We start from the raw sequence: 14,008 nt of genomic DNA, 5'->3' as shown, positions 1-14,008 counted from the left end.
GATGCAGCAAGCTTCCCTTGACGATTCCTTCGTTGACGGTTTCATCCAGTGGTCGACTCTGCCGTCTGTTCAAGAAGCCTCGCCTTTTATGCAGGTTTCTCCCATTCATGCACAGCCTAGCTGTCACTCACACAGCAGGGTGGCTGTCTTGCAAAGACAGCCAGCCAATCACGACTGGGTGCATTCATGTTACCAAGGAGACTAAGGACAGGGCGTTTTGGGCACCTCCCTCACTTCCTGCCCTTTCAGACACACGGTTTGTTTTGCCTTTGGCGGGATTCAGTACTGAAACCCGCCAAAGGCAAAACAAAAAAAAGGGTTAAATCTGGTTTGGCACGCAAAGTAAAACCAAGAAAGACCCCACAAACAAGAAATGTGAAAACCAGGGCCCTTTTGGCAAAATGGTCACCCTTGGGTACTATACTGCAGCTGAGGGTTTAGCCTGCGGTAGAAAACCACAACGGTATGAAAATGAAACCACTGCCAGCAGCCATTTAAAGTCGTGAGGGTAACATAAAAAATGTTACATGAGTAAGTAGGAAAAGGGGCTACTTAGTAACCCCCTGTACTCCACATAAGATGGGGTGTGCTGGACCGACATAGGAAAAAGGTAAGTAAAGTCAATTTCACTTTACTACTCTTGGGCACAGTAGTTTACCCAAGAGAAGGTATTTAACCTTATGAGAAATCCAAAGGACTACTCTGTGACACTGCACTCTAGGTGCTGTGTGTCTCCATACAAAAGTAGATGCCTATGGAGTTTGTCAGACTCCAAAAACAAGTCCAATTCAGATCAAAATACATGAGTGAGGAAAAAGGCCTCACTCACTCAAAGATAAAAATGTAAAGTCCTAAAGTTCAGCAAAAGAGCTAGGGGGTGGCCTCTAAGGTTGAAGGGAATTGGCACAGAAATTGGAATGCTCCCCAACAATGGCTATGCAACGATTGTTGATCAGCCTGACAACATATAGCTTTTCATAGTTCGTCGGGTGCTCAATATTTCACATTTCTGCTTAGCGGATGTACATAATTCTGCAAACTTGATTTCAACGTGTGGTGGTGGTACCAACACCGGCCCCTGTGTTGCAGCAGATTTTTGGAGTAATGCATTATGGTTCACTCGTACAGGATTCAGATGTAAGGCGCTCTTTTTCTATGTACGAGTATTTGGTATAAGTCTGTATTACACAGGTTGGCAGCGTGAACGAGTAGCCAGGCTTATCTCAAGAGGGGTCAATGTGAGCTGTAGGGGAGTTACACAGAGGTTCACGGTGCCAAGTATTCAAGCAAACACTTCCACACAGGGTTTCTTGATAAAACAATTATTAATTTACCAGTCAGTTAATCTAAGCCTTCTTCAGAAGGGAGCACTGTAAAACACCACACAAATATACTTCAAAATGTACACAATCTCTTAGTTATGAATAAGTAAATACCCATTTGGGATGGCATACAGCAGAGACCTGCACCCACAGGTGACTTCAATTGCTATGGTGCTGTTGACATTAATGTATTAATGTTGGCATTCAGAATTAGTTCAGAGTAAGTAAAAAGGAAAAGATTATTAGAGCAAACAAGTTACCACAATTATTTCTTAAGCAGGCAAATACTTTCAGATTCCACAATAAGAGTTATTCAGTTAAAACAGGCTAAGCCAAAGTCAATAGGCAAGAGTCTAAATAGGCTGAAGCACTTCTTTGAAGGTAAGTAGAAAGGTCTTTGCAAAATGTTTGAGAAATCATTGAATAAAAAGATGAATCAATGTAGGGCCACAAGCTGAGACTTGTGAGTAGTAGATGATGCAAGCAACTCTACAGCAAGGGGTAAGTTCTTAGACTTTGTACAGTACCTTTGAAATGAAGAAAAGATGCAGCAGATGACTCCTGTTCCTGTGCAGCGCTGCAAATCTCACTTTTCCTGGGCCTGAGTCGTGGGGACAAGAGGGAGGACGTCGGGGGACTCCTGCACTGCACTGGGACAGTCAAAACGTGCAACCGGCAAACTTCACCTTCAGTGGCTATTCAGTGTTTCAGCTCCCCTCTGTCTACCGCAAATCGCAACACCGGCGTTCCTGGCTGTTGAGATTCTGGGTTCCTGCACTCTGTTGAGGGGGCTCAGGCTCGGTCAGTCCTGCTTCCTGAGAGTCCAGAGGATCTTCCTGGAGCTCTTGGCCAACTTAAAAGCAACGCACACAAACTGGTGTTCCTCTCCCCGGCTCTACGGTTTCCAGCAATTTTCCACGGTAATAAAAAACGAAATCACTTCCACCAGCCATTCAGTGAGGATAGGGTTACATAAAAAATGTTACATGAGAAGCTACTAGGTAACCGCTCCAGCACCAGATTATAGTGTGTGCTGGGTCTCGAAAGTTACAAATGTAAGTAAAGTCCATTTCACTTTACTGCTCTGGGAAACAGCAGTTTATCCCAGAGAATGTAATTAAACCTTTGGGAAAATCAGATAGACTTCCCTGTGCCACTGCATTGAAGGTGCTGTGTGACAGCATGTACAAGATGATGCCTATGGCTTTTGTCAGACTCCACAACCAAAACAAACACAAAGCTCAGAAATCACATATGAGAGTGGGGAAAAAGGGTCTCACTCCCTCTAGGTTAAAAAAAAATAAAGTCCTCAAAATCCAGCAAAGTTGCTGGGGGTCTCTAAGGTAGAGGGAATTAGCACATTTGAGAATTCTCCCTAACAGCAATTAACGGCTGAGTTTGAACGGCCCTGTGCTACTTGACATTTGTATTTTTTTCTCCTTGCTCAAAATGTGAAACTGCATTCCAGGATCCCTGCTGTCCTGGAGATCTGGGCCTGTAACTTCAAACCTCAGTTCCTGTTCTTAAAAATACAACTAAGATACTTTTGAGACCAAATCCATGGGGTGGACAAGTTAAAGACAGGTCTGCCGCCAGCCTTTATGACCTCAGGGTCACACAAGCCACAATAAAAAGTCCATTAGTGTTCATTAGCTCTTGAAGGACTGAGCTAATCTAAACACAGAACCCCTCTTGACGTTACAGGCATGAACAGGGAAATTGAGACTGGGAGAGCAAGGGTGGGAGTCAGAACCAAGGATTGGTGTGGCTGCCCATTGTTTAAAAAGAGAAATGTATTAATCGTGTAAAATTGGCAATATTTATCGCACAATTGTAATTGTAGGATTTCTGGAAAGGTGACAGTTAACCCGTTCTGGTCATCCCAAATGATTTTTGGGAGGTAAACACAACTAAAGTTATTCAGGAAATGGTGATTGGAGCCTTGTGCTTACCAGTAATGCGAAAGATTGGTAAAATGTGATCAGTATGGGGCCCGTAAAGGGCCATACCTTTCACTGATACGAGTCTGGAGTAAATGAAGAAAAACTGTAGCGCTGCACAGGAATGACAGACTCCTGAGTAGTGTCATTGGACTCGTAGCAAAATGCAGGTTTTCAAAAATGTATTCATATCTATCAAAACGTGGAAGCTAAGGGGATTTGCAAGTTAGTGAGATTTTAAGTGCAAAGACATGACCAAGTCCACCTGTCAAGTGAGATGACGAAGTGCTCTCCTCCCCTGGTGTCCCAAAGCACTCCCACATTTTCTGGACCCATCAGCACACAGGTGGGAGTGGGGTACTGGAGCATTAACCAATCCCTTCTGCAGGAACTATGACAAGTCAGTGATGTCATTTGCACTATAATGAAGTCTGCCTGCCTCAGAGCAGGGCTTTTTTTCCACTAATCCCATGAGGTGATCGGCTGTCAAAATCTGGAGAAACATCACAGCAGTGAGAGGCCTAAAACTTGCAGAGGAGCCAGGAGATTAGAAACTGAATTGGGACCCCTTGGAGGACTCAGCAGAGACCGTGACTGACCCTTTTTGCTGTCCCAGCAGTGCCCGGACGCTCCCTGATGTTCAGTCCAGTCCTCTCCTGTAAGTAGAACTAAACCCCAAAACCCATAGTGTGTAGACCCTGTATTCATGTAGTATTATCTTAGATAATACCCCATTGCAAATCCCGTTGCCTGCATTCCAGTAATTTCACCATTGAAGAATTCCCTCATTCGCCTATGTAGATCCTTAGTCTATTTATCAAAGTAAATCAATTAATTCTCCCATTTAAACCCTAGGATCTGTATTGGTGGAATTTGAAACCAACAATCTTTTCCCAGTGTTTTGTGAGCAGGTATAGTCCTAAACATTTGCCAAAAGAATGGACTTCAAAAAGCCCTGTTTCCATGTGTGTCCCATTTTAAAAGGTGAAAAACGTAATTGTTCCCATTCTATTCCTATTGTCCCATTGGAAGGTAAAGACGAATTCCCATGTGCATTTTCTCTCCCCACTGAAATTGTGCTAAACATCCTAAAATCGGTTTTCCCATTCTGTTCTGATCATAAACATAAAGCCCTGTGTGTTATTGTCAGGTGTGGCAAAACACATTTTCCCCTTGCATCCCGGTTTCCTGTTGTGATTAAGTCTTCCAAAATCCGATTTTCCCCTTTTGTGCCGACTATGATTCTCTAAAGCCCTATCTGTCTTTTTAAGTATAAGCAGAACAAATTCCCTTCTTTTATTCTTTCCTGTAGCAGTTGTAATAAATAATTTGATTTATGTGGATACGTCGGTGGAAGGCCTGGTGTGGCACCCTTCCCTGGACTTGTCCACCTCATGAGAGGCCTCCTCAGGTCCCGAAACAATCTCCTGAGGATGCCTTTTTCGGTAAGTTTCAAGCGCTTATGCGCACCAACCCCATGAGGGAATATTTCAAAGGGCTTTTCAAGGAGATATGTCCACTGGCGCCTCCGGCTCCACCTGTTCCTCAGGTGGTTCCGCCGGCGTCTCCCTTGCCTGTGGTGCCCCCCCCCCCCGCTCTCCCGCCTTTGCCTCCATTGTCCCCAGTGGACAAGGCAGTGCCTGACACGGCTCAGCAGGACTCTTTCAGCCTCTGAGGCAGGGTTCGGAAAAAAGACCGGAAGGGAGATCGACCGATTCAGATGGAATTCGGTCACTACCTTCGGTAGGAAAGCCGGGTTTGTCCGAAGGACTACCCTGTCCTTGTGAAAGACCAAGAAAGGATTCTCCACCGACAATGCCTGGAGCTCACTCACTCTCCTCGCTGACGTAACGGCGACCAGAAAAGACACTTTCCAAGACAAGTACTTGAGGTTCACCATAGCCATTGGTTCAAAGGGTTTATGGCACAGCGCCGTCAGGACTACATTTAGGTCCCATGGCGGGTGCGGATTACGCACCGGAGGGTAGAGGCGTGTCAAGCCAGCAAAATGCCTCTTCACCACTGGGTTAGTTAGAGAATAAGAACACAGGTCTGTAGAAAGGTAACCGGAAACCGCTGAGAGAGAAGTCCTGCATGACAGAACATGAACCCCTGACTCTGCTAGGGAGGTCACGAAGGACAGCACCGTGTCAATTGTGGCCATCCTCGGATCCAACTTCTTCTCCAAACACCAATGACAGAACCTGAGCCATTTACGCGGTGTACAGTCAAATGGTTGAAAATAAAAGATCGAATGACCATTTGATCGACAGTCAAATGGTCGGAAAAAAAAGGGTCGAATTTTTTTTTATTATTTATATATATTTTTAGTTTTGGTTGGTTAAAAAATATTTTTAATAAAGAAAACGGGGGAGGAGGGGGGGGGGGGTCGATCAAATGGCATTCGATCCTTTGGTTTTCGACCAAATGACTGGTAACCCATTTACGCCTGTATTGAGATCTGGTCGAGGATTTCCTGGCTGCCTGGATAATGCGCATGTTATCCGCAGACAAACTAAGATGCTCTAAACACTTGAACTCAGGCACCATGCCGCCAAGCTGAGCGATTGTGGGGAGGGGTGCCACATCTGTTGTTCCTATTGGTGAATAAGATCGGGAGTTACTGGTAACCTGATCGGCGAATACGCCGACAGGTGTTGAAGTTCTGAGAACCAAAACCTGGCCCGCCACCACGGAGCTATCAGCAGAAGGGGACAGTTCACAGAGTTCTTCAGCTTCCAAATTGCTCGATGAACTAAATGCAGAGGCGGGAAGGCGTAAGCTCTCATGTTGTGCCATGGAATCTCGAGAGCATCCCCCAGAGAGGAGGCTCCCAGCACCCCTCGGGAGGCATACTGTGGAAGCTTCTTGTTTACCGCCGTAGCAAAGAGGTCCACCTCCGGTGTGCCCCAACGCGAGAAAATCTATGATAGGACCTCCGCCTTCAACTCCCATTCGTAGCTGACCACTGTCCGCCGGCTGAGGGCATCCACTGACATTCAGCTGGCCCGGGATGTGCACTGCAAGCAGCCAGACATCATGAAGCACGACCCACTCCCAAATCCGGATGGACAGGTCCACGGGGGGGGGGGGACTTTGTTCCCCCTTGCTTGTTTATGTAATACATTGATACCACATTGTCCGTTCTTATGCGGACCACCTTGTTGACAATGAGCGGTCTGAACGCCTTGAGCGCCAGAAAAATCACCAGAAGCTCAAAATGACTAATGTGCAGGAGCTTGTCCTGAGGTGACCAGAGGTCTGAGACCTGAAGATGATCTAACGTCGCACCCCACCCCAGAAGGGAGGAGTCCGTCGTGATCGTCACCATGGGGGCTGGGTCCTGAAACCCTGCGCCCACCGACAGGTTGCTGAGAGCTGACCACCAGTCCAGGTCCACTCTCATGGAATCCGGAATAATTATCCGCATGGAATCCGGATCCACTGCCTGACGCCATGAATTCCGAAGAGCCATCTGGGTCCGTCTCATTTTGAGACGAGCAAGAGGAAGAGCCAGTACACACGAGACCATGAGGCCCAGAAGCCTCTGGAACCACCAGGCCGACATGCTCTCCGACTGCGCAAACATCTGACACGTGGCCAACAGATCCGCCATTCTGTCCCTGGTCAGATACACTCTGCAGTCGATCGTGTTCCAACGAAAACCCAGGAAGATCAGGTCCTGTGAGACCGTCATGGAGGATTTCCGCCAGTTCACCGACAGCCCAAGATGGAACAGGAGCTGAAGGAGAGACTGGAGGTTGCCCGCTGCTGCCAACGGACAAGGGGTGCGTAAGAGCCAGTCGTCCAAATAAGGATACACATGGATACCCTGGAGACGAAGATAGGCCGCAATCACCGACATCATCTTCGTGAAGACACGCGGGGCAAACTGAGGCCAAAAGGAAGCACCCAAAACTGGAAGTGCTCCTCTCCCCAAGAGAAGCGGAGGCATCTCCTGTGTGGATTCCAAATCAGGATATGCATGTACGCTCGAGCGTCTGACAAGACCCATCTGTCTTCTGTGATGGTCTGCCACGCCTCCCAATGAGACGCAATGCGTCCTCCCACCGGGGTCTCGTGCGAGCGCGGAAAACACTCATTTGGCAGGTTTATCGGTGGCGGTGCCACCTGAACCGGATGAGGAGGCGGGAGAAAAACCGTGTGCGTTGTGGTCTACGGCGGTTATTCCCCGCAGGAGTATCCATTCTGCGAGATTTGTGGTTGAGGAAGCCCCGTAAAACCAGAGGAGGGTCGACTTTGCGTCAACGGTCTCTTGGATTTGAAAGGAGCTTTGACCAGAACAGACAATGATTTAGCCGTCTGAGTGCTATCCTTGGTTTTGGTGAGCTCTACATCAGTAGAAGAATGAAAAAGCTCCTTACCATCGAATGGAAGGTCCAACACCTTGTCTTGCACTTCCTTAGAAAATTTTGTGGCATGCAGCCACGCCTGCCATGAGGTATCAACCCCGAGCATGAGGCCTCGAGCCGAGGTGTCTACGTGATGAGCCGCAGCCTCCAGGAGATCCTTGGCCAAGACCCTGGCATCGGAAAGGCCTCCTTTGAAGTCCTCCAGCTTCTCGACCGGGATGTGCTCCTCTACCTCCGACAGACCTTTCTACATCCGCATGTTAGCTCCCGCCAATATCAATTCGGCGTTGGCCTGCCTAAGCTGCAAGGCCGAGTTGGCGAAGATTTTCCTCCCTCGAGGGAGTCGAGGAGCTTGTCCTCGTTACCCAGAACCTGAGTAGCCATCGTGGAAGAGGATGCTGCAGGCCTGGACTGCAAAGTGGCCGCAGCCACCACCGTAGAGGAGGGAGGCGGACAAGACAGAGCCACCTCTTCCGAAGAATGCAGCCTGTACCTCACGTCAATCTTCTTATTGACAAAAAGTCCAGAGTGTGGCTTTTCCCAGACTTTCGGACCTCAACCAGAACGTCCTTCTGCAGGAACAGGCTGGTACGCTCCAAGGGAGACAGGCTGAATGCCCTAGAAAGCACGCCCTCCTGCGGAGCGGGTGCCTCAGGCACTGGAACATCTAAGAAACTCATCATGTCCAGTACCCGGTCAGGAAAGGCTCCGATAGAGCGGGGAAGGTCCTCGTTGTCCTGATCGCCTTGAGGGTCATCTGACAGGTCAGGATCCTGCTGAGCCGTGTCAGGCACTGACTTGTCCATTGGGGACAATGGAGGCAAAGGCGGGAGAGCAGGGGGGTGGGGGGGGGGCACCACGGGCAAGGGGTAAATGTGAGCTGTAGCAATGACATTTGCAAATACAAGTAGCCAAGCTCCACTTATACTCAAGGTTTCAGTTATAGTTATTTATTTAACATCAATTTTTAAATAAGCATTCTTTAAGAAGGGCAAGATATTTTTATTTTTTTTATTGTATGTGGTTTATTTAAACCTTTACAAAATACATTTTATAACAAGAGAATAAAAGATACATTTACAAGATAAAACAGTATTGAATATGCACTAAACATTATTCCATTCAACACACTACTATACAAGAAGAACATTACAGATTGACAAATGAAATTAACAACCAACATTTCGTGATTAAACAAGCAAAGTACTAGACAAATAAAAAAAAAAACTAAAATCAAAACTCTTAAAGTTTCAAAGAAGACATTTAGGATAAGTCACAAACAATTTTTAAAAAGGCAGTCACTCTAATCCTGAGTGCAGTGTTATGACCATGTCTCATTTGATACCACAGTAATTCTCTATTTACACAGTGTAGATGCTGTACAAATTGTGCGAAATATGAGATACGATATTGGAGCAGAGCTGGACAAGTGAGTAGAATGTGCTGCAATGTTTCCTCAATCCCCTCTTTCCTACAAAATCCCATGGGTCTGTCAGCAACTTCCAACTTTTAAGAATACTATTGGTTCTCATCACATTTAATCTAAATCTCAAAGAAATTTCGTAAACTTCTGCAACGATACTTATCTAAGTAAGCTTCCATACCAGGAAAAAATTTCCAGAATGAATATGCTCGATTGAAATTACTTGAAAGCGATACTGTACATGTAGTCTGTAGCCAATCATCACTTTTTAGAATCATTTTTACCTTTTGTGGATTAGATTGTAGCATTTCAACTGAGACACCCAAATTGGTGAGACAAGCCTCTACCTTAGCTTTAAGTTGGTTAGTGAACAAGTTAGAGGGGTCCGTGCCCGCTATAGTATAAAGATTATCTGATGAGTTTACTAAACACTTTCTCCATAGCAAAATCTTTTTCCACATAACCGAATGCAAAGAGTGTAAGCCTAGCTCGTATCTTATGATTTCCATCGGAACGCTTTTAGGTAGAAAGTATAGGATTCCTTTCCATATAAGACTTTCTAGAGACTTCACCCAATCCGTATTTTCAAAATCAAAAAATTCCATACCAAACAAACCTTGGAATACCCTTCATGATGTAAAAGGTTCTTAGCGGTACCATGTACTAATTTGCACATTTGCCTTAGGGCCATCTCTACCTTTGTTCTCAATTGAGTTTTTATTATAGTTGTGGAGCCTGAACCAATCACATTATAACCCAAATACTTGAAGGCAATCTGGCACTTAATACGTTTACCCTCGCAGTGCCATGTGAGACCACGGAAGTTGTTCTTAGATTTACCCAGACATACAATGGTAGTCTTGGATGCATTTATTTTTAGGTGTAGTTTAGACACAAATATTACAAATGCGTTTATCATTCGTTGTAAACCCACTTTGGTACAGACCAGTAGCAAAAAATCAGCATTAGCTAACCATTCTATCGCTTTGTTACCCAGTTTTGGTGCCACCAACCCGTTGTTCTTTAGCGCTTTATTGGCTCCACGAAATATAGATTAAACAGCGTCGGAGCAAGCATGCAGCCTTGACGGAGTCCATTGGGGATGTTAATCTCTGAGGTAAATTGACCTTCTGAGTTTAGCCTCACTTTAATTTTAGTCTCTGAATACAATTCTATTATTATCTGCAGGAGATGTTTAGGGATATTCAAGTCTCTCAGTATGGACCATAGGGTTGGGCGATCAACCATGTCGAACGCTCTACTGATATCCATGGAGGCAACAAAAATTGAGACTCCATTTTTCATTAGTGCTTTGGATTGTAGACGTTTAAGTATTAGTCCCCCGCAGTCGGTACCTATGTTTTTTTTAAAACCAATCTGTTTAGCATCCAGTATGTTATTGCATTTAATCCAGTCTTGCATTTCTTCCAGTACAATAGAAGCAAACATTTTTGACTCCGGATCCGAGATAGCTATAGGTCTGTAGCTTTCCGGAGCATATCTGGAACCCTTTTTATAAATCGGGAGTACTAGTGCTAATCTCCAAGACTCAGGTATGGTTTTAGTGCTCAGGATATCATTATATAAAATATGCAGAGCCTTAGCCCATACATCAATATCAGATTTTAGGATCTTATTAGATAAATTATTCGGTCCACGAGCCGCCGAGTTTTTAGATTTAGAAATTAGGCGATATATATTAGAGATAGAGATGTTCAAATTCCATATAACAACCTTGTTAACAATACCCCCAAAATTGGCCGTCTCGCAGCTATACATTTTCGAGAAGTAGTTGTGTCAGCTTCTCTCGCTGATTTGAGTAACAGAGGAGAATTTCTTTGTTTTAGCAAACGACCACTTCACTCTTACCTTTTAGATTCACTAGCAGGCCCAGAGTATAGCATGATGGTGGTTCAATAGGGGCTGGATATGGAAAATCAATATGTAACAAATTGTGATCGATAGTAGGCATATCAACTACAGTAAGTTTGGAGATAACTATCAAAACCAACAGACACAAAAATATAGTCCAAGATAGAACTGCAACCTCTAGCATTCCAGGTATGGCAGTTGTCCATCATCGTTAATCCCATAATTTCCATAAAATTGTACCATATAGCTCCCCGAAACTTGGGGTTCTCTGCCGTCGTTTTGGCATTACAGTTATTATACTTGTTCTCTGACAATAAAGCATCTGCCACCATAGAATCAATATTGCAATCAGAGTTCAGGTCCCCTGCTATAATTATGAAACCATTCGCATTAACCGCTCTCCATGCATCGAATTTTGCAGTCAGGTTTATTAATTTCTTTTATTAATTGAAAATCAGAATATTTTAGCGGGTTCCAATGTACGTTAGTGATGCATAGTTGGATATTTATCTCACCAGTTTTGATTTCGTAGGTCACCGTTAGGAAGGAATTAGAACTAGACCATTCACTCATTTTTGATACCCCAAGAGTTTGTTTACAGGCCAATAGGAGTCCGCCCATTGGACGACCTTTAACCCCCTTTACGGCTTTGGTTTGTACTATATCAAATCCTTCCCATAATAGGTCACTGGGAGCCCAGGTTTCTTGCAAGAGTAGCAAATCATACGATTGTAAAACATTGGTGACTTCGCTATTGTGGATCAAATGTAAATGTCCTCTCGCATTCCAACTTGCCAATGTTATTTTTCTGGACTTGCTAGAGTGGTTTCCCCAATTCCCTCAAAGAATTCATAGATTCTCTGAGGGAAAGAGCCAGCCATCTCCACTCTTGCTTGTCATCATTGACCATTGGTGAATTATTGCTCCCTACGCGGGAATCCACCCCTACTCCACCTTCCGCACCATTTGTAGATTGAGAGTTGCAACTCTTTGAGGGGAAGGTGTGCTCATATTGAAAGAGGTCAAAACCCCTGCGCTGTAAAGATTCAACTTCCTTTAGCAGCAGATTTCTTACTAGAGGAGATGGAATTACAAGATGCACATAATCTAATCTCTATGAATGAAATCCACCAAGACTATATCGGCAGATGATATTAGTGCTAATTTCGGAATTGCCGCAAACAATGAAAGTATGTATGGACGGTTTAAGGAGATTCGGTTGCCCTCCGAAAACAGTGCTGTCAATATGAGACTTGGAAGGTCACTCAAATCAGGTTTTTTTAGATCAAGATCAAACATTGTTTTTTCAAAGTTTTGTGAGTTTGTGCCGCACCTATTGACATTTGTAGACTCATTCATATTGTTGCGTGGTAAATGCCACCCATTCTTATCCAATGAAAATGTGTCCTCTAAAATTTTCTTGACCATCGATGTAATTTCATCCTCTTTAAGGGATGTAAGAGTTACCGGTTTAGTCAATGAGACATCAGGGTTAGGCACATCAATGATCGTATTCAAAAGAGGATCAGTCACTTCAAGCGAGGGCACCACCTCAGACCTAGTTCCAGGAGTAAGTACAGAGTCAATTAGTGTTGTCTTGTTTTGAATGAAAGGTGCTAACCCAGCGGGGGCCAGGGCAAAACATCCGGTATGGCATGAGGTAGTACCGACCATCTTCTCCTTATTAAGCCTTTCACTATGGCCCGACCCCATGTTAACTGAACACGACGGCTGACTCTTGTCTTCATTTAGGGCACAGCCGTTAAGGAGTGAATCCTTACCAACCTTATTAACACACGAGTTCTTGGCAGCAATCAGCCCAGTTGCATGATTAACCGCGTTGGTACGTATGTTATTTGGAACAAGGGAGCTGTTTACATCCAAAGAGTTAGTTTTAAATATTTCAAAAATATCTTCTAGTCCTGTTTTTAAAGATGATAGCTGTGAGGCAATCTCACACACCTCTCTTTTTTTTGTTTCTTCATTGCATCAGAAATTGAATTGCCAGCTTCAAAATATACTCCCGAGGAGGGATGGCTAGCATCCTTCAAAACCCCAGGCAGAGACTGGACCTCGACCCCCACATTCGTAGAAGGTTGATCATTGAAGCCACCCTCCAAATCCTCCCTGGCCTCTAGGATCGAATTTTTGAAGGTCGAGTCTCTCAGAAATTTACGAGAAGATTTAGCCATTTTATTTACACGCATCAGTTTGGTTTGACATGCTCTTTTTTTTTGTTTTTTTGTTTATGACTGCTGTATTTTTGTAATTGTCAGCCAGAACATCTTCCCTAACAGGGATGTTTGGAGTAGCCACCTTATCCAAAGTAGCCTCCATAACAGTCTCAACCGAATCTGTCACCCTCTTATTACCCTGTGTATCAGATATGACAATTACTTCTACAATATCTTGAGAGATGACTGAGGTTTGGACATCCCTAGGCTCGTGAATAGGCAAACACATTTTGGTCTCCAACGGAGACTTTAAATCACTCAGTGAATTGGATAATAAATCATTCACTCTCGAGGGGATCTGTGCCAAGGATATATTGATTAGTCCTAAAAATTCGGTCTGTCTCCTAAATTCATACAATATTAGTCTATTAAAGATTCCTAAAATCGTACTAATATCAGTATTTTTGGTCGTCTCAGCTCCCTCATTGAGGGGAGTGTCATGGTTCGTTTGGTTGCCTATAAGTTCTAGGTCTGCAGTCAAAAAACACTAGAAGTGTCACAAAAGGAATCATTATTGGTAATACTATTAGTCGGTTTCTCAGAAGCCTCGCCCCACTGATGTTTTAGAACCTCTTTCCCCAAAGGGACTGAGTAGTCATTCGCATACAGTGATTGGGAAGAATCAGTAAATTCAATCGAGTTAGTAAGTGGTTCAGTATTGGATTTGAGCTCATTAGAGCAGGCTTGAGCGCATTCAAGTAATTCATCTTCCTCAATACAAGGAGGCGGCAGAGGTAAAGCCGCAGCATGTGCCAAACTAGCCCTGCGCGTTGTTACCGCTGAAAAAAAGTCTGCACGCAGGTCTTTCATCATAGTTGTTGCTTTGACAATTTTGCCCATATTA

General features: G+C 44.5%; 1 protein-coding gene across 2 annotated transcripts in view; it reads right to left on the bottom strand.

Moving 5' to 3' along the window:
- TOP2B (DNA topoisomerase II beta) overlaps nt 1–14,008 on the bottom strand; it is a 934,132-nt gene that overhangs the window by 576,485 nt on the left and 343,639 nt on the right. The gene's annotated exons all lie outside the window — the stretch shown is intronic.

The sequence above is a fragment of the Ambystoma mexicanum genome, chromosome 2q (genome assembly GCF_040938575.1).
Source record: "Ambystoma mexicanum isolate Mex_15411 chromosome 2q, UKY_AmexF1_1, whole genome shotgun sequence".
In the NCBI taxonomy this organism is placed as follows: Eukaryota; Metazoa; Chordata; class Amphibia; order Caudata; family Ambystomatidae; genus Ambystoma; species Ambystoma mexicanum.
The sequence above is the reverse complement of the archived record's forward strand: the minus strand, read 5'-3'. Positions and strand labels throughout refer to the sequence as shown.